Genomic DNA, 19,809 nt, shown 5'->3' with positions numbered 1-19,809 from the left:
TCCGGGTTCGATTCGCGGCAGGGGTTTGTAATTTTATAATTCCTACATTTCTGGTCTGGTCTTCTGGGAGGCTTCGGCTGTGGCTAGATACTACCCTACTGGCAAAGCCGTGCTGCTAAGTGATTTAGCGTTCCGGTACGATGCCGTGTAGAAACCAAAGGAGTAGGTAGGTAGGTACTTAGGTACTACTTATGGGTTTAATGAAAAGTGAAAAAAGCCATAGGTACCTACTCCTTCCAAGTTAACCCGCTTCCATCTTAGACTGCATCATCACTTACTACCAGGTGAGATTGCAGTCAAAGGCTAATTTGTATCTGAATAAAACAAGCTCATAAAATAACATGGTTCAAGTTATGGTGGAATAAAGAAACTCAGATCGTATCATCATACGCACTTGAATCCTGAAAACATTAGATGAACTTTTTTCGGGCAGCCGTGTAAAAAGAATATTTTAATTTGAATACCGCTAAGCGCTTGTAAAACATACCAAATCCCTATTTGCACATTCATTGTGCAAGAAATCAGAGGTTCAAATTACCTCCTCTGGGACTCCCAGTACGTACATACGTACTTATTCAGCCCTTAACGTAATATACATAAGTGCGTAAATCGCGTAACTCAAGTTAGTGGATTTAGTTATTTTAGTAACCTAATAGCGGAGTAATAGGTTAGCTCTTTTGGGAATCGCCACGGGTTGTTTTTGAAGCTATATTAATTTTCGGTTAGATGATTTTAAGATACTCCTACCTATCAAGAATTGATTAGGAAACCTTACCTTTGGAACCATAAGTAAAAAAGATAATTCACTAAGAAACCAAACTTATATAACAAGGAATACAAGTGTAAATTAAAAATTTATAACACCCCCGACAAGTGAAGGTTACAGTAACTAGAAAAGAGCTGATAACTTTCAAACGGCTGATCCGATTTTCTTGGATTATAGCTAAGAACGCTCTCGATCAAGCCATCTTTCACACAAAAAAAAACTAAATTAAAATTGGTTCATTAGTTTAGGAGCTACGATGCCACAGACAGATACACAGATACACACGTCAAACTTATAAAACCCCTCTTTTTGGGTCGGGGGTTAATAAATAAACCAGGAATCAAAACGGTAGCATATCGTAACGGATCCTATTTAAATATTTGCGTTTATAGACAAATAGGTGAAAAAGGGATTAGGTAGGTATAATGAAATTCTTGAATGAATTCGTAAATTCTATTGTCAGAATGTCCGTGGCAGATCACAATGATTTTTTTCCTAAAATATTTGACATCTCTATTTCCGAATAAACATAATATTGAAAGGAAATAGGAATGTAGAGATGTATGTTCAAGCATTTTATCTGGATGTGTATTTTGTTTATTTAAGGACCAGTTGCATAATATCAAACCGTTAAAGTTAGGTTATGGTTAACGTTAAACTTTGACCACCCAAAAATAATAAAAATCGGTTTTTATCCCGAGTTCCTTTCTTCTGGACGAAGTCACGGGTATCAGTTAGTTTTAGTATATCTACCTATTTATACTTAGTCAAAAACTAAGCGCAAAATTTTATTAATTCAAAACCAACTAATTCCTACTTAAAACTAATCTTTATTCTAATATCAAAATCACAATAATATGGTTTCCTATAGAAAACAAAGTAATTCATATGATATTTTCAATATTCATATCAATTCAATCACAGATTGCTATGTTAGGGGACTGTACAATTGGCCACGTGTCCGCCATTGTTAACAGAAATTAATGTAGCAAATTGATATGGTTTAATTTTGCCAATGGAAAAGATTGGGCACTATGCCCATTAACGGCGGTCTCTTCGTCGGTTTTTTTTAATGATTAACAAAAAACCGGCCAAGTGCGAGTACCAACGGAATTACAAGTAGGTATCTACGGAACCCTCAGTGCGCGAGTCTGATTCGCACTTAGCCGGTTTCACCCTCTTCGTCACTCGCTCCATACAAAAGTAGTTTAGTTCTCACATACTTAGTTTTCATTCATTGATTAATTTTAAATGTGAACCAATCAAACTCAATGTTGGGTAGTTTTGTAGATTGTGGACTCGGTGTTGTTTGTGGTTTGCTAGGTTACATGGGTTTGAAAGATTTGTCTATGTAAATTCTTGAGTCCGCGTAAGTTTGAAACTATGTTTGAAACTAGGTAAATATTTTAACAGAAATCTAGTAGGTACCTACCTACCTATTTACTACCTAGGTACTTATGAATTCCTGGAATCCAATATTTTATTTGTCATGTTTATATATCACTTGAGGTTAAGCAAGGTTTTTAACAAGTAGGTAGCTACATTTAAATAAAAGCCGATGTTTGTACGGATTTGTAACGAGGAGGTAAACCATTTCGAATATTACGAGTCGCGACTATAAAATACTCTTCCCACTATAAAATACCTACAGTCGTTCACATTATAAGCCGACCGTTTTGAGTCAACACGCATTTATTAGTAGCTGCTACCAACAGACCGGCAACGCAATTCAACAGAGTAAACAACTGAGAAAATCGATAACCGAGCGGGACGGAGCTATACGCGTGAGAGAGATGAAAGATCGGGGGATATGGGGCGTGGCCTAAATCCCCGCCTAGTAAACAAACGTTAAGGCCCGTTCATATCTTTGTGGGATATTAAATTGTAAGAACACGGTAACGTATAGTACAATAATAGGTATATTTTATAACGGTATACAGTTATGGTTTTACAACCGATATCACGGAGTCAGGCGATATAGCGTGTTTTTACTAAAAACTTAGGTAGGTGGTATGATTTTAACTACAATTGCTATGCTCACTGTAATCTGGTATCAAGATAGGAACATTATGCAACAGTTCTTTACTTACGTGCGTAAAATGTAATTCTACATGTATACAATAATTGTATTATTGTTAATTCTTGTTGTACACAATCTCTAAACTAAAATGACAGGTCTAAATGTATTGCTAACCCTTTCATAATGCTCTCTGCGGAAAACGATAGCACTATACGTTTTTAGATTTGTCGATTTAGTTTGGAGATTGCGTAGGTACCTACCTACCTATACCTAACAGAATTTAGTCAAAAATAAGTAGGTACCTACTTAGGTAGGTATTGATCTTCATTTTGTTCTAGAAAGCTTTCCTTAACCAAGCTCAGTCAGAAATCAAAAATAGATTTTTGAATAGTTTTGATAGGTCTAATAAATATTTTTTATTTCAACATTCAGGTCATGAGATTAGGTGGGTAAGTACTTACTTAGGTACCTAGGTACCTACTAGGTATTTTCATTAACTTAAATTTAATTAAGTAGGTAAAAGTATAATTTGTAGAGACTTCTATAGGTAGGTATTTGTAGGTGTATTAGGTACTTACCTATTTGTAAAAGCATTTCACTGCTACCAAGCTTTTTACTAAACCAGCATAATTTTTTTTCTGCAAACGAACAAAGCACAAATAGAAAAAAGCAAAATGACATTGCGTTCTGAAATCCAATTAAACGTTTCCTCTACGTGACTTTTTCGAATTTGGAACGCGCATTGGGTCATTTATCGTGCAAGTTTCGCTTGAATATCGAACGTGAGCTAAACAAATAGAATGCACGATTGTGTTACCATAGACCATAGAGGAATACTATTTAGTAGGTTTTACTATTCTAAATTGCAATGTGTGTGGGACGGGACGTAGGTACTTACCTACCTATAAATCAGGTTGCTATAATTAGGTATTTGGGGTTAGATAGAGTTGGAATAGGTCTAAATTGTTTTGTACTCGCTCTGTATGCGAGTTGAATAGAATAAGCGAGGAAAGCAGAAATCAAATACCTAATCAAGAATGTAATTTGAACTTGGATGAATTGATTCATCCAAGAGTTTGAAATATTATGGCGTCTACCGTAAAATGATCGGATCTGTTTGTTAATTTGATTGAGTTAGGTACATGTAGGTATGATGAAAGTTTTGTCTTTAAAGTTTAAGAGCTTTGTCGTTTAAGAGAAAAATTCAAAAGTCTAGTTTTTTAGACCAAAGTTCTGATTTTTTTTACTATCGAGAAAAGCTTGTCAAATCATGTCTTTTTCAGACTATAGTATATCCGTACAGTTTCAAATTTTTCGATCCAGGCGTTACGAACTTGTTTTGATCTTATTAACGACGAAAATGGAGAACAGCCCGTTACTTGGGTACCTAATGGTATTTTTGTGAATTCAAACAATTACAAAGAAGTTTCATTATAGAGTCGATTAATGCTTAATCCATAGTTAGATATAACCCGTCAAAAAGCTGTGATAGTCTAATGGTTAAGACGTCCGCCTCCTAATCGGAGGTAAAGGATTCGATCCCTGGCACGCACCTTTACCAACCTGACAGCTAAATAAACCAGACATCATGCAAAATGATGGCATGCTTGTTATTGGCCATCATGGCCGCGACCAATAACCGTTTTGAAATTTCATTAGCACGTTTAAGGTAGAAGCGATGGGCCTGCCCTAACTCTAGTATCGACTATTCTCACAAATTAGTCGATACTGGAGCTAATTTCTTACACTGGACCTTTTCAAGTAAAGATTTTTATATGAACCTGTGAGGATGATACTGCCACTGTCGCAATTAAAATACCATAAGCCTACGTTGTCGTATTCGTTTACAAATTGCGAAAAACTAAATTAAATTTGAATTTCGCGGGCAGGCCCGTCACATGCCCCTTTTAAGTTGAGCTTTTAAAGGTGGTTCAACTCTCCTACCTGGGCAAGTCTCCCGGTTTCCCCTATTATTTTAGGTTTAGACTCTCAAACCCCCCCTGGCTACGGCCATGAACAATATTGAGTCGCTTTCGGCTACGCGGGTAGGTTATTGGTCCACGCATTGCCGCACAAGGAAAATATCTTTCGACTGGACAAAACCTCAGGCTTTAGTTTCGACAGTCAGCTCAGCTCTGGCTGAATTTGTAAAAAATACGGGAGCTTTATTTACCCCGTATTTTATTTTCATAACTACGGGCTTCTGTATTATCATATCCTGGAATACGGGGTAACCCGTAAAATACGGGGCATCTGGCAACCCTACCTAAGTAGCTTTGAAACATCTCGCCTATAAATAGGTACTTAGGTATTTAGACTAGGACCCCTGTAAGTAGGTAGTAGGTATAGATACCAATCCAAATGGCCTTGCGGTAGGTTTAAAATAGAATGGCAAATCATCTAATTTAAATCAACTAAGTTTAGACGCCGTATTTATATTTTATGTTTGACAGGCTATAAATTAGGTATATTTAAAAAATGTATCTAAGTATTCAATATATTTCCAATATTATGTTCTAGGAACACAAATCAGTCAGTCAGCATACCTGCCTACCATTGCTTAAACAGATAACGAAGTGATCCTATAGGTAGGGATCTTTTTTTTTCTTTCGAGGTAAGTACTGAACCCTAAAAAATTAGAACCTATAGGTAGGTATAGGTAGATACCTTTCTTAGATAATAGATATCTTTTTTTTTCTCACGTCTGGCTTTACACAGATTAGCCGATGTCAAGTTTGTAGTTATTTACAAGATGTTTACAAGTTAGGGAAACTATATACCTACCTAAGTATGGGCTTCGTCTGTGCCGGCGCTCGCCGACACACGCGCGGCGCCCCCTTAGAGCGCTTGGTGTTTTTGGGTGGTGGAACTGACTGGGAACAGTCAGTTCCACCGCCCAAAAACACCAGCAAAACACAAAAACCGGCCACTTCTAACAAAAAAAAAAAACACTCCAAAAAGGCACAGCACGCGCGCCAGCAAACGCCAACACAGAAGTGTAAGGTCTTTGACACAGACGAAGTCCCTAGACTGATTTTTAATTCGGTGGAATTCTGACAGATGTCACTTTTGACGTTGCAATGGGTGGGTTATTTGTATGAAAAACAAGGTTACTACCGATTTTACCCCAAATTACCCTAAATCCCTGTCAACATAAAAAGTAATATAGTACATACCTAAGTAGGTAGGTACATAATATCATTAGGGATTTTTCAGACCATAGATAGGTATCTTATTTAGGTAAATATATATGTGTACCAGTATATCTTATAGGTATACATATTGTAAACAAAAAGTTGCATCATCAACATAAATCTACCAAAAGTGGCAGTGAAATTGCTACCGATCCACTAAAACTAATTACTGTCATTGTGCCAAACTGAACGGGTGTCGAAACCTTTTTTTCCAACTAGAGGGCGTATAAGGGCGTCATTTAGAACCCTAGGGGGTAAAGCCAAGGGCGTACCACTACTCATTGTTATTAGGCAGCATTATTCGGCTTTACCCCACTGGGTTGAACGGAACATCTGCCTTACTGTGTTGTAACTTTAAAAAAATGTGATTGTCTATGGTTCTTTTTTAAATGATGGGTGTTTTATTGTGTCGCGTTCTGGTTGGAATAGGTTTTTATGTAAAGTTTTATATTTACATAGTATGTATTATGTGTTTTGGTTTTAACGGGATAATTTAAGATCTAGGTCAGTCTGCGTAAAGTCTATGGTTAATACGTAGGTAGGAGGTACTTTTAGTTGTAAGCGAATTATAGCAGATATTTACAAGTTTACACCATTCAAGCTTTAACAAAAGTGGTTCGAATGATCAAACAGAGACATTTCTGTTTTTTTTTTAATTATATTTCTTTAGTCACAGCCGAAAAGGCAAAGATCAAGAACTTATCTATTCGGCTCTGAGTTCTAGCTCTTACTTATAAGCTTAGTTTATCGTAAGACAAATGTCTACCTGACTACAAAAGCTGTGACAGTCTAGTTGTTAGGACGTCCGCCTCCTAATCGGAGGTCGGGCGTCACATAATATCTAGGTTCCAGGTTATTAATTTCACTTGCATGACTTTTTTAATTGAACCATATTATAGCAACGGCCCTGGCTTCCAGCGTTTTTAATGTAACGTGTATGAACAAACTGAAAGGCCAGAGAGCGTCCCGCTGCGACGGAAGCCCCGCATCGCAGCCGGCACTTAAGGCTTCGCTTAAACAGATTAAGTTCTGACGACGCGACGGCCTTATCAACTTAGCAGGCAGGGCTCCATGAGGTAATGAATGGACAAAACTATTTTCCTCGCTAATTGTAGCGCAAAATATCTTGCTATATAGTCTTCGATGTATTAATTCGTCAAATGTTTCTTAGAAACATAATCCATACTAATATTATAAATGCGAAAGTGTGTCTGTCTGTCTGTCTGCTGCCTTTTCACGGCCCAACAGTTTAACCGATTCTGAGGTTTGGTACAGGGTTAGCTTATATACCTACCCTATGTCCGTCATAGGGTACTTTTTATACCGGAAAATCGAAGAGTTCCCACGGGATTCCCAAAAATCCATCCGCTTAACTGATTTGTATGAAAGGTACTGAGTTAGCTTGCGTCCCTGTAATTGACATAGGTAACTTTTTATCCCGGAAAATTAAACAGTTCCCACGGGATCTTTAAAAACCTAAATCCACGCGGACGAAGTCGCGGGCATCCTCTAGTATATATATATTTGTTCCTATTGCTTTTAAATTGTATTCACTTTGGGATAGGCAAAAATCTAAAACTACAAATGAGTAGATCCATAGGTTGATACGTAGGTAGGGGAGGTGTGCTCAAAGTGGCCATAACAGGCAACAGCATAAGGTCACTCTTTATTTTTCGGTTACATATTAGAAATGATAGCGCATCGTTGCCACTTTTTTCGACCTCCCTGGCGCAAATGGTAAGTACTGTGGTCTTATTAGTAGGAGGTCTCGCGTTCGATTCCCGGCCCGGAATTTTATAATTTTTAAATCACTGGTCTGGTCTGGTGGGAGGCTTCGGTCGTGGCTAGTTACCATCCTATCAGCAAAGCCGTACCGCCAAGCGATTTAGCGTTCCGGTACGATGCCGTGTAGATGCCTAGAGACCTATGGGTTGAATGAAAACTACCATACCCTTGCCAGATTAGCCCACATCCATCTAAGACTGCATCATCACTTACCACCAGCTGAGATTGCAATCAAGGGTTAACTTATATCTGAATAAAATAAAAAAAATATGATAAACTATTTCTACAAGAAAACTAGAAAAGAACTGATAGGTAATTCTTAAACGGCTGAACCAATTGTTTTGGATTATAGCTAAGAACACTCTCGATCAAGCCACCTTTCAAAAAAAAAAGTACTTAAATTAAAATCGGTTCATTCGCTTAGGCGCTACGATGCCACAGACAGATACACAGATACACATACACACACATACACACGTCAAACTTATAACACCCCTCTTTTTGGGTCGGGGGTTAAAAACAAAAAAATATTTTGGGAAATTGATCGTTTGATAGGTTTTTATACTCAAAATTAATGTGGTCACTTTGAGCACACCTCCCCTACGTAGGAAGGCCCGATACCAGTTTAAGTTGGTACAGCGTTGGTTAAGTAGTCATTCATGATTTCATATCTCCAAACACAAACACAACTAAGCAACCTAATGATGTCTGTCTGTAGAGACATCTTTACAGCGTAACGCGGTGGCAACAAAGGAAAACGCTGAGTCAGCGCCGCCGTGTCCAATTAACCGAACATGAATGCTGGCTTGAAGGTTAGGCCATGAATAAATGTATTTCGGCTACAATCACACACTGTTTGTTTACAGTTTACATCCTGTGGAGACGTTACGTCATTGAAGTGAAGTGGCGTTGAAAAAGTGCGAGTCGGACTCGCGCACCGAGGGTTCCGTACTCCACACTACTGAATCCAGTCGTATTTTTCGACATTTTGCACGATAAATCAAAAATTATTATGCATATAAACAAATGAAAATCCGTTTTAGAATGTATAGGTAAAGCCCTTTCATAATATGATACCCCATTTGGTATGGTAATCTGACTTTGAAAGTTGAAAATACTAATTATTATATTTTGTTCATGAACAAATATTTTTTTTTGTGAAAGGTACCTATGCCTAACCACGAATTCATGGTTTTCAGATTTTTTCCTTTACTTGTGCTATAAGACCTACCTGCCTGCCAAATTTCATGATTCTAGGTCAACGGGAAGTACGTACCTACCCTATAGGTTTTCTTGACAGACACGACAGACAACGAACTGATCCTATAAGGGTTCCCTTTGAGGTCCAGAAACAGGCAAAATGTGCATTTTATTCTACTTTAATAATAATACCTAAAAGGGAAAAACACGTAGACAATAGTTTCTTATCTTTACACTATGTTAGTAATCTAAATGTATCTACCTACTTACCTATACCTATGGCGTCTCGAATCACGCCATACTCATAGCTGGGCGTGGGAAGTGGGCCTAATTGATATTTCATGATGCTATCCTACTAACATTATAAACGCGAAAGTTTATACTTATGTATGAATGCATGTGTGGATGTTTGTTACCCTTTACGTAAAAACAGTACTGGATGGATTTGGCTGCAATTTGGAATGGAGATAGATCATACCCTGGGCATACTACATAGGCTACTTTTATCCCAGAAAATCAAAGAGTTCCCACGGGATTTCGAAAAACCTAAATCCACGCGGACGAAGTCGCGGGCGTCAGCTAGTGATTGATTTTTTGTACCTAAATCAGAAAATTAGTACAGAAAACTTATACTTACAAAGCAAAACAAAAATATAGACACATAATATAATTTGACTGCCTTATCGATACCTAGCGATCTCTTCCAGGCAACCATTATTGGACGTGTCGGTCTATTGAAGTGCCGGATTAGCGAGATTGTACTGTATAAGGCTATCGTCTAGTCAGCTATTTTCCAAAATTCACTGATCCGGGACCTCTTACCGTCAAATCAGTCTCACTAATAGACCATGCAAAGCATAAGGGATGCAGGGATGCAAACATCCCTATTATTTCATTTATTTTGTACCCTTACTATCAAACATGGCCAATTAATTTTAATTGTTTGCCCTTTGCATCATTCCGAAGATTAGATAAAATCAAATTAAAGAGGCATAACGCGTAGACCTTTTAACAGGGGGTCACATAGGTACCTAGTACACTAGTACCTACCTAAATCTGTTGTTCGGCAAGATAGGTAGGGCTTTGAAATTAGCATCTCAACTAATTTAAAAGTATTCTAGAAGTATGAGGTTCGATTCCGGGCACTCACCCCTAACTTTTTGGAGCTATGTGCGTTTTAAAGATTTAATTAATACTAGCTGATGCCCGCGACTTCGATCCCGTGGATATAGGTTTTCAAAAATCCCGTGGGAATTAATTGATTTTCTGGGATAAAAAGTAGCCTATGTGTTAATCCAGAGTATAATCTATCTCCATTCCAAATTTCAGCCAAATAAGGTATATCATAATTATTAATAAATACCTACTTAGCTATCTTCGTGCCTAGCCCTATCCGTCAAGTAGGTAAGTAGTTTGAGCTGTGCGTTGAAAGATCAGTCAGTCAGTCAGTCACCTTTTTCTTTTATTTATTTGGACCAACTTCTGCCCGCGACTTCGTCCGCGTGGACTACATAGATTTCAAACCTCTGTTTTGCTGATTTAGGGATTGAATTTTCAAAAATTCTTTCGTAGCGGATGTGTATAAGTGACTGTCTCCATGCCAAATATCAGCCTGATCCGTCCAGTAGTTTGACCTGTGCGTTGATACTTAATAACAGTTAGTTAGTCAGTCATCTTTTGCTTTTATATACTTATTATTTAAATAATACCTATTAGGATTTATCGATTAATGTTAGCTACTGTTGAGTGTTGACCGTCTTATCGATTTATATATCGAATTTATCACTTAATTTCAACAAACAGTAATTAGATTGTAAAAATATCCATCGATCGTGAAATAATCTAGATCTTGACACGGCGTCGTTATCGTCTTATCAGTTATCAGTTAGGTATCGCAGGACGTTGCCAAATGTTGTCTATAATCTTTATTTATCACTTTTTTCAAGTAATTAACGATAAAATACAGTTGTGATTTGATTTTGTACTTAAAAAATAAAAGCGGAAAATGTGGGTAGTTTAAAACTCATTTGAGCTCTGAGAGATCCGTACAATTTTGCTTTATCTTTCTGAAGTTTTTTGAAACACATAAATAATAATTAATTAATATATCCATACTAGTCCATACTAATATTATTAATGCGAAAGCGTATCTGTCTGTCTACTAGCTTTTCACGGCCCAACAGTTGAACCGATTTTTATGAAATTTGGTACAGAGTTAGCTTAAATCCCGGGGAAGGACATGGGCTACTTTTTATCCCGGAAGATCGAAGACTTCCCACGGAATTCTCAAAGACCCATCCGTTTAACCGATTTATATGAAACTTGGTACAGAGGTACTCGTAACTTGCATCCCGGTAATTTACATAGGCAACTTTTCATCCCGGAAAATCAAAGAGTTACCACGGGATATTTAAAAAAACATAAATCCACGCGGACGAAGTCACGGGCATCATCTAGTATTATATATAATCTGTACTACTTTTAGCACGATAGTTTAAACTTTAAACGCTAAAGTACTCTTAATGGTTTTTACGTCCGAGTTGGAGAACCCTAATAAGTAGAATAACACGCGTAATACGCCCGTATTGGCAGATTAGCGTGTAATGTCGGCTGAACTTAGATTATGTACTTTTCTACGATTGTTTACTTAATATTTTAATAACTAATTGCGCTTAAAACACGAGGTTTTAGTTGTTAAACCTTTCTGGGATTTGAGGCGTTTGATTATGATAACTTGGCTTTTGTGATAAACCCATATCCTGTATCCATACTAATCACACTAATATTATAAAGGCGGAAGTTTGTGTGTATGTGTGTGTGTATATGTTTGTTACTCTAGAACTTGTTAAAACTACTAGACGGATTTGGCTGAAATTTGGAATGGACATAGATAATATCCTGGATTAGCACATAGGCTACTTTTTATCCCGGAAAATCAAAGAGTCCCCACGGGATTTCGAAAAACCTAAATCCACGCGGGCGAAGTCGCGGGCTAGTTAGTATAATATTTTAATCTAATTAACGAACGAAGTCGCGGGCATCAGCTAGTGGCTAATAAAGCAGATAAGGCTAATTAACTATTTATTAGAATGATAATTAATTATAGGTGGAAATCACTATAGTTAATGGAATGATAACTATAGTTTATCTTAATCCAGTGTCAAATTTTTTAATTCGAACAAACAAATGCGTAGGTATTGGATTACTGTATCTATTCTTCTTTAGACTCGTATTCCTTCATTGCTGAGGGTCGTGACCTCTTTCCATTAACAGGGCTCTCTCCGTCACTTACTCCATACAATCGTAGTTCCAGTTTCATTTGAATATTATAGGCAACCAAAGTCCATGAAATTTTGCAGACATATTCTAGAAACTAATATCTGTGCCTGAGCCTGTGGTGTTTAAGATTTTTCTAAAAATATGTAGTTTTAAAATGGATTCAAATGGAATTGGAAATGGGCTCAAAGATTTGTATGGGAATTTTTAAGACCACGTAACTTTGAAACCGAATATTTTAACGGAAATCTGGAAAACCACAGGCATAGATATTAGTTTCCGAAACGTTTCTACAAAATTCCATTGAGTATGATTGGTTAGTATTCCAATGAGAGACGAACTACGTTTGTATGGAGCGAGTGACGGAGAGACCCTTCTTAAACACATAATGGCAGGAGTTCTCTTGGGATAATAATGCGGTGGGTTCCCAGATCCTTCCACATACAACTCACTAAGAGTACCTACCTACTTACGAAATTTTGAATTTCGGTTTTTTTTACAATTATTATCAGATGTTAGTGATAATAACCGGGACCGACACCTTAATGTGCTCTCCGAGGCACGGAGGAAACGATAAGGACAAATACGGACCTCCAAAGTCGGTCACCCATCCAATTACCGACTTGGGTCAACGTTGCATAACAATCGCAATCGATTGATATGCGTTAAGCGTCTGTTAATGCCCTCTAGTAGCGATACTTTGCAGCTATCATTTAGTATCATCACACTATCACACTAATATTATAAAGGCGAAAGTTTGTGTGTAATAATTATGCGTGTGTGTGTATGTTTGTTACTCCTTCACGCAAAAACCACTGGACGGATTTGGCTGAAATTCGGAATGGAGATAGATAATATCCTGGATTAGCACATAAACTACTTTTTATCCCGGAAAATCAAAGAGTTCCCACGGGATTTCGAAAAACCTAAATCCACGCGGACCAAGTCGCGGGCGTCAGCTAGTAATTTATATGACAAACACGCCTGAGCCTCTCTATCGGAATACCGCAAGCAAAGTGGGGTGCAAAACATAAATTACAAGGGCGTGTCCCAACCACGCCCCGGGGACGGGGGTCGTAGGTTGCTATCAGAGTGGCATCTAGCTCCATTGTGAGGGTTAACCGACTTGGAAACAAGGTGTTTTTGACATTATTTTTTTAGTTTCGGAAAAAAAGGTTGGTTTATCCATACTAATATTATAAATGCGAAAGTGTGTCTGTCTGCTACGTTTTCACGGCCCAACCACTGAACCGATTTTAATGAAATTTGGTACAGACTTGGGATACATCCCGGGGAAGGACATAGGCTACTTTTTATCCCGGAGAATCAAAGAGTTCCTAAGGGATTTAAAAAATCGAAATCCACGCGGGCGAAGCCGCGGGCATCCCCTAGTTCTAAATAAACCTTGGGTCTCCTTTTAGAATGCGAAAGGTCTAGGCCACATTCTATCATACCAGTCTGCCCGAGTACGGATAGGCAAACTTCACTTACCAAAACTCAAAAACTCAATACTCAAATCATTTATTCAAATTAGGTACCTACCTATACAGACTGCTAAAATCACAACCTCACCTTTTGGCTTTGCCGTAGTCGGGTAACAAATTGATATATCTTTGCCTATAATATTATGTTTAGAACATGTTTTATAATTTTGTTTTTTTTTAAATTAACAGTTTTTTCAACATTACACGGATGATCCTTCCTTCATTCCTAGATGAAACTTGTAGGTAGTGACTAGGCATATTTATCAAAGATCGAATAGAAAAATCTTGAAGATGGAGCAAAAGATTAAAAAAAAAATTCAAAGGCGTTCCGCCGCGCAATAAACAAAAATGACAAAACTTACAACCTCTTTTCACGCATTAAAAAACAATAAATAATTCCCGTACGGCTTAATTTCCGGTCAAGCTATGTTATGTTAACACAGACTATAAGAGAGGACAGACGGTGTATGGGCCTACAATAATGAAACCGTTCTGAAAAAGCGGCATTTTAAACGGATGCCAAAACAAATAGGTACCTAAATATTTTGTTGAAGAGCTAATTTCTGATCGAGCTAATTTTAAAATTTAATTCGCACCGATTGGTTATAGGTATCTAGTTTTTTTTTTTTTAAAGAATATTAGCCATGTTAAATGACTAATATTCCCTTTTCCTCGCCAACTAAGCGTCAGGCTTGTGCTAGGAGTAGGTACGACAATAGTGCAACGGGCGGGGTTTGAACCGTCGACCTTTCGGTTTTCAGTCCACTCCTTTACCGGTTGAGCTACTGAGGCTTGATTAAAATATGGAATAGGTAAATGGGCCTATGATAAATGGACCGTATACTATAAATCTGATATCAGAAAAGAAGGCAGACACGTCGACACAATAAACTTAATTTCTGGCCAAGCTATATTTTAAACTTGTAACACTGAGGAGATATGCAGACAGAAAATAAACTCATCGTCAAAAAATAATTCTCTTGGTCTCTAGCAGCAATAGAAAACTAATATACGGCAGGCGTAAGGCTGCGTTTTCACCAGTGATGTGCATGGAATTACTATGGATACTATGGATACCTACATTATGCAGATCTATAATGGCACGAAATGTTTTTGCACAACGTTTCTGATACAAACCGCTGAGGTGCGCCGTGCGGAATGCCCTTCGGGCGTCCGTGTTTCCTGCCACGGGTACCTAATTTAAATACCTACTTTCAAAGCAAGAGTGAATACTGAATAGGCAACTTTTAGGATAGCGCGCTCCAACCTAGATCTCATCATTAGGTACATTTTTAAGCATGACTCAACAGGCTTCACTTTTATGGACACGTCCATTCTCGAGGGATCCGTCTAACTCTTTCTTTAGTCTGTGCGTTATAAGAATCGTTTTCTCACTGCCCATTAAAAAAAAATTAAACGATAAATTTTGTAATATTTTATCAGGTAGTCATTTTGAAGTGTTAGTTTTTGATAAATAGGTAGGTAAGTACCTGCCTGCTTACTGCCATGGCGTTATCTATTTAGGTGGCATAATACAACGATAGGCCTAAATTCAATAATTCTATGAGCTAAGCTGTGATAGCCTAGTGGTTAGAAGTTAGAACATCCGCCTCCTAAACGGAGGTTGGCAGTTCGATCCCGGGCACGCACCACTAACTTTTCAGTTATGCGCGTTTTAAGTAATTAAATATCACTTGCTTTAACGGTGAAGGAAAACTTCGTGAGGAAACCTGCATGCCTGAGAGTTCTCCATGTTCTCAAAGGTGTGTGAAGTCTGCCAATCCGCATTGGGCCAGCGTGGCAGACTATGGCCTAAACCCTTCTCATTCTGAGAGGAGACCCGTACTCAGTAGTGGGGCGAAAATGGGTTGATCATGATGAGTTTTTGAAAGGTAAGCGGTGATAGCTTAGTGGTGAGAAGTCCACCTGCTATTCAGAAGGTCAGGGGTACGATCTCGGGCACCAGGTGAGATAGCAGTCAAGGGCCCTAACTTATATCTGAATTTAAAAAACCGGTCAAGTGCGAGTCAGACTCGTGCACCGAGGGTTCCGTACTCGAGTAATTTTTCCGACATTTTGCACGATAAATCAAAAACTATTAGGTATGCATAAAAATGAATAAGAATCTGTTAATAATGTACAGATAAAGCCCTTTCGTATGATACCCCACTTGGTGTAGCTATCTTACTTTGAAAATTGAAACACATTTTTTTTAAATGATGTAACCACAAATTCAAGGTTTTCGGACTAATTCCTTTACGTGTACTATTCCTAAGACCTACCTTCCTGCCAAATTTATGATTCTAGGTCAACGGAAAGTACCCTATAGGTTTTCTTGATAGACACGACGGACGGACGGACGGGCAGACAGACAACAAAGTGATCCCGTTTTTCCTTTTGAGGTACGGAACCCTAAAAAAGCTCGCACATAAAACACAAATACATACCTACCTAGGTACTTATTAATACCAAATAGGTAGGTAACTTTTGTTAGGATGATAAAAGATTAAACAATTAGGCATTAATTTATATTTATTTAATCAAAATTATTATTAAACTTTTTTTATTCGTTGTCGCGACGTTAGCCCTTGACTGTGAAGGAGATCACACCTCATGGTAGGTAAGTAACGTTGCATTCTAAAAGCGGGCTAACCTGAAAGTGCTAGGTAGGTATGACAGTTTCATTCAACTCACAACCCTAATATTGTTTTTTTTAAATAAAAAATAAGCAGCAAACGATCAGGCGGGTCAGCTGATGTCAAGTGATTTCTAGGCAGGTATTTTATGTACCGGAACGCTAAATCGCTTGGCGGCGGGTAGAAGGTAACTAGCCACGGCCGAAGCCTTCCACCAAAACAGATCTGAGCCAATTTAGAAATTATTAATTCCCAAACTGACCCTTCTGGGACTCGAATCTAAGATCTCCCACTTATAAGACCAACCACTACGCCAGAAGGTGGTCAAAAAATCTATCTAGATAGATAGATCTTGTCTACCTACTTAGTTGAAACTTAAAAATAGGTAGGCGCATGGCACGTAAAATTAAAGTCACCTAGGTTAGGTATGTACCTAGGTGGTAGAAATAGGCCTACCGTCCGAGCTTTTTCCTGTAATTTCTTGCGTCGCGTCGCGTTCAATAATAAAATTAATGCAGGTAGATAGGTGCCTTCATTTATTTAACGACAGGAAGGTATTTTATTTCAGTGAAATTGTTTAAAATCTATGGTAGGTGGGTACCCTAGTCAAAAACTTTCATAACTTCCTACCTACCTACCAACCTATCTACTTATTAAGTAACATACTTGAGGTTCTTTGGTTACCTAATCTTTTCATAAAAATTGACATTTTTAACCACGTTAACTCGGTAACCCATCTACCTACCTACTTAATAAGTATTTCAAAACAAATGTGTAATTAAGTATCTATGGTTTACTAAGTGTAGTTAGATAGGTAGGTATTGATTATTGGTTTACTATTTTCTGAAGGTCTACCCTGGCCTACCTACCCTAATTATTGACAAATGACACAATAACAAAAGGGGGTCAATGAACTTTCTACAGATAAAAACGTTCTGAAATCAACTTTGTATAAAACAATAATCATAAACCCTAGATTCCGTGCGAAATTTAAAAAAAAAACTTACCTCCGCGCACTAAAATCCAAACTGGCACACAATTTAGTGTAAACTGCACTTGACCACCAAAGAAAATCTATAAAATCAATCGATCACTGGACACGTTACGCCACACAGGTGACGCTTTTTACAATAATAAAATTATTATCTTATCGATATAAAAAAACGCACTTTAATCGCCATAAAAATTTCCTAATTACGCGTCCTTGACAGAGTGCGGTGAACAAAAAAACAATAAATACTTTTTAATAATTAAAATGTTGGGTTTCTAAACTTAAATTCGTTGTCTATTAGGCCGCTTGGGTTAAAAAAAAAGAAAAAAGTAATTGTAATGCACAGAACACACAGTCCGTATTCGATTTTTCGATTGTCCTATAGCGCGAGTCAACACACGCGTTCGCAGTCGCTGCGAGACTGCCGCGCGGAGTCGCCCCCCGCGTCTCCGCCCCTCCCTAGCCCCGCACCACGGTAATATTATCTATACAGTATTCTAACTCGGCCGTATCTTTGAAATAGATACCTACAGTTGCGCGGTACGTAAACATGCGGTAGGGCTGCCCGCCTCCAGCAGTTTAATTACACTTGCCTACTTTGTGTTTCCATCTAGTTTTGTGATTGTAAATATACTTTTTTTATATAAACAAATAAAATACTTTGTGAATTGCATAGGAAATGTTCAATAAAAATGCGTGTTGTTTTTTGATTGGTAGATTTAATTAAAAAACCATGTTTATGATTGAATAACAAATCGGTCTTATACATTTGAGACCGAAAAATATTTGCGCCTCGACTGAGACGTAGGAAATTAAACGAACGTTACGAATTATTAAATTTTAAAGTTTAAAAAATCCGCATTCTAGTATAAAGCTTTTAATTAAAAATTGTTTTCGGAAACATGGACAAGATGGAGAAAAATGAATATCTTTTAATTGGTTATAGATACCTACAGCTACTTTACAATTTATATATTTGGTTTTAAATGAAGTTCGGAATATTTTCTCCATTTTTTCTAGATATTCCACAAAATCATCGCTGGGTACAATCAAAAAATTTGCGAATTAATCTTATTGTAGTCCCGGTACCTTAAATACCGACATTCTGAGCTGAAATTGTGGCTTCTTTGATCGGGTTTCACATACAACGAAAAAATCGCGCGGTTATTGTTAGAAAAACAAAACACCGCCCGTTCGTCACTGCGGCACAGTCGCGACTGTCTGCGTGTCGAGCGCCTGCCGACATCGAGGTGCGTAGGTATAGCTCGCGTTTCGTCCGTTTGTATGAAGTTGGAATACTGATACATAATATTACCGTGCCCGCACAGTTTTTCAGGTAAAAAAGAGAAAAAACCGCTGTTTATTATCTATTTTTATCTATTTGGCGACAGTTTTTTGATTACCTGTAAGTGAGATCGGTAGTTTTATGGTGTGGTGGGTGGAATAAAGGCGTGATTAGTGTGGGTCGTCGGCCATTGTGCCAGAATCGTGGATCTCTTTGTTTTATGGGCGTTACGGCCCGAAGCACGTGCCACAGGCGGTGGCGAATGGTGGAGCCATTTTCAACACTTTCAAGTTTCACACTTCATTTATTTTTTTGCAATCGTTTAAGTAATAACACTTAATTTGTTGAAAATAATAGTATTTTTGTTTTTTTTTACTGCGTAGCTTATTTGTTATTTCTAACATTGATTAGATATTTATACTTACCCATCAGATATTCTCCTCTAACAGAAGACCAAGTGAGCGTGCTTCTATTTGGACTGCATGGTCACTTACCAGTTCAAAATAGACAAGTTCTACCACTAAATGTGAATGCAATTAAGAGCTTCTTTGCCTTCGAATAAAAAAAAACTACTTTTTTGCCCAACACAAGAAAAGTAATTTATTCTACTCTTAAGTATTTAAGTAGGTAGGTATACATGTACATACTTACTTAGTTCTTACCTACCTAGGATAGGCAGTACTATAGGGAACTTGATAATGGCTATTTATAGGGAACATCAGAAATCTGAGATAGGTAGGTAAGTAGGTACAATAACAACAGAATCAGAAACTTTATAAGATAGGTAAGTAGGCTCTACTACGCTCTACCAAGCTAAATACTTACTACGTGGAAAATGCTAGATCGTCGAGTGTGAAACTTCACAAGCCCTTAGTTAATCCGTACGTTTTTCCAAGAAAAAATTACAATTCTACAACCTATCCATTGATACAAAGGTCCACATAGGTATATCACTGGTATAAATAGGTAGGTACCAACTATTTTGAGAAGGGCTGTCTTCTGTCATTCCCAAAAAGCTGGACTTGACGCTATAATTTTGGCCAGACATTTTTCCCTAACAGCCAGACATAGGTATATTTTAATAGCATTTAGGTATAACAAAAAACTGCGTTACGTTCCTACCTGTTTTAATTATTATTAGTCAGTAGGTACAAATGATTCGATGTTTCGTT

The 19,809-nt window shown here is 37.7% G+C and overlaps 1 protein-coding gene across 1 annotated transcript in view; it reads right to left on the bottom strand.

Annotated features, from left to right (window-relative positions):
• Window positions 1–17,777, bottom strand: part of LOC123878036 (homeobox protein OTX1) — a 75,152-nt gene extending 57,375 nt beyond the window's left edge. The window contains exon 1 of the mRNA XM_045925057.1: window positions 17,369–17,777. The gene's annotated coding sequence lies outside the window, so the exon portion shown is untranslated. The remainder of the gene's footprint in view (window positions 1–17,368) is intronic.
• Window positions 17,778–19,809: the final 2,032 nt, after the last annotated feature.

Source organism: Maniola jurtina, chromosome 25, assembly GCF_905333055.1.
Source record: "Maniola jurtina chromosome 25, ilManJurt1.1, whole genome shotgun sequence".
NCBI lineage: Eukaryota > Metazoa > Arthropoda > Insecta > Lepidoptera > Nymphalidae > Maniola > Maniola jurtina.
Note: the sequence above shows the minus strand (reverse complement) of the source record. Positions and strands in the feature narration are given on the sequence as shown.